Source organism: Oratosquilla oratoria, chromosome 28 (genome assembly GCF_046742065.1).
Source record: "Oratosquilla oratoria isolate Oo_2021 chromosome 28, ASM4674206v1, whole genome shotgun sequence".
Taxonomy (NCBI): Eukaryota; Metazoa; Arthropoda; class Malacostraca; order Stomatopoda; family Squillidae; genus Oratosquilla; species Oratosquilla oratoria.
Genome location: NC_134804.1, coordinates 50,351,278 through 50,353,777, shown reverse-complemented (window position 1 = coordinate 50,353,777; position 2,500 = coordinate 50,351,278).

Below are 2,500 nucleotides of genomic sequence, written 5' to 3'. Positions count from 1 at the left end.
AATCAACAGTCCCACGATGTTCACAAATGCCACAGTTCTAAATCACGGCAAACTTGAGGCCTGATAATAACAATGAGCATTAAGAGCGCCACGCCTTTGTGATTATGGGTATTTTACTCAGCTTGGTTGGGTCTCCCAGTTTAAAGAAAGAAGGAGCAAACTCCACGAGCCATTTTGGGTCAATTGTAGTCACTTCCCGCATATACTCTTTTGTTGTCTGCACTAACTCATGATACACAACCCATTCAGGCTGTGGATTGAAGAGAGCACAGGAGGGGTGAATATAGACCACTTCAGAATCCACTAGTAGCCTCCACTCTCTCTTACTCCGATAGATCTTGTACCTTCTGTAGGTTCTGGTCCACCAACAGTAATCCTCTCCATGTCCTCCTTCGGCCCTGTGCAGTCTACATCCAGGTTGTTTTATCTATTCCTTATTTGTGCAACTCCGCCTCCAGACCATCCATCCATCCATCTCATTCCAGGTCTACCTCTGGGTCTTCTTCCAGGCATTCTACCCATCATAACTCGTTCTGGAATTATATAGTCTTCCATACGCGCCACATGTCCAACCCATCTCAACTTTGTTCTATATATAACATCTGCTATCTTTTTCTTGTTTTGTTATTTCTCTCAGCGCATTATTTTACCGTCTTCTCCGCCTATTCTCATTTTCATCAAAAACTGGTCCGGTGATGTTCTGATTATGTGTACAGTGCCAAAAGATACTGTGGCACTCAGTGGCACAATGCTGTCCCAAATTGATGATGATCGTTTTCGTGACCACAAGAGGTGACATGACTTGCCAGAAGTATTAGTCCTGAGTCCGTAATCGCTTCCACTCTTTGGGGGTATTTTATGCTCTCTCTCTCTCTCTCTCTCTCTCTCTCTCTCTCTCTCTCTCTCTCTCTCTCTCCCTCTCTCTCTCTCTCTCTCTCTCTCTCTCTCTCTCTCTCTCTCTCTCTCTCTCTCCCTCTCTCTCTCTCTCTCTCTCTCTCTCTCTCTCTCTCTCTCTCTCTCTCTCTCTCTCTCTCTCTCTCTCTCTGTCTCTCTCTCCTTAATCCCTCACTTTCTAAATTTCCTTCACATATTCTCTGTCTCTCACTCTCAGTCTTTTATTTCATCTCTCTCTCTCTCTCTCTCTCTCTCTCTCTCTCTCTCTCTCTCTCTCTCTCTCTCTCTCTCTCTCTCTCTCTCTCTCTCTCTCTGTATCTCTTTCTTAAGTAACATAAAAATATCGTATTCTATTCAAGACCTAGCTCTGGATAAAAATGGGTCTTTATGTTTCTATAAGTCAAAAACCTAAACGTCCAAACAAAACCCAAAGCATTTGCCTGGTGCCAACTAACAGAAACCCCATTTATCCTCAGTAGCTGAAGGAATACCTTAAAAATCACCAGTTTGAACACACACGTCGATTTCCCTCGGGTGAACGATAGTGTGTTGATGGTAAAAACAAATATGAAACCGACCACCACACTTGAAGGATGAAGACCTTTCTTGCAAAGGGATCTCCCATGAAAATGAGGCCAAAAGGGATGTTGTTAAGCCCAGCAATACCAGAGTACCCATGTCAACATGAGGCACCCCAGGTATTAGCTCGTAAAGATCAGCAACCCCAGAAATGAGCTCGTAAATATAAGTCGGTTAGGTTAGGTTAGGTCAAGTTATGTTTGGTTAGGTTAAGTTAGGTTAGGTTAGGTTAGTTTAGGTTAGCTGGAAATTATCTTGTTAAGATGAGCCACACTAAATATTAACTTTTAAAGATAAACAGCCCTCAGACACTCTGGTGTTGTGGGTTTTTAAAACGTCTGAAAAAAGTCTGTTGACAACCAAATATGTAAGAAAAAAATTGTGTCCAGTGCAGAAGTCTATTGATAACGTCAAAGTACCAAGAGGTTGGCAACAGGCTGACAATGATAGCCTAGTGTCAAGTAAAAAAAAAAAAAAAAAAAAAAAAAAGTGACTTCCGGTACAAGAAGAGTTTCATAAGATACTGAGACTACTTGGAGAGCCACATGGGGGTGGGGTGGGGGTGTCTGGAAGACGGTGCGATTTGCCTCAACGTCTGAACGTTGTGGAACCCCCCCACACTCATCCTCAGGAGATAACCAGCCGTCACTACCCCCACATCCCCCGAGGGAAGTGATAGGAGTGAAGATAACGAGGAATAGGTTTGAAAGTGGAAAGATGAATAGGGAAAATCATAGGAAATCAACTGTCTTGGTAGGAGGGGAAACAGGTAATATTTAACTGAATAAAACAGGAAGATTCTGCTGAATTTTCACTTTGAAGACTACCTGTCGATGTATTCCCCATGTTATCGTAATATATGACATGATCATTTATAGATTTATAGAGGACAAGACAGTAACAATGCCCAAGGAAAATAATCATGCCATTTGCCTAGTTAGTGCCACACAGTGATGGCGGAGTACGATAGCCAATCAGAGAGGTAGTTTTGGTATGGGGGAGGAGCCCTTCTCTATGAGCCAATGAC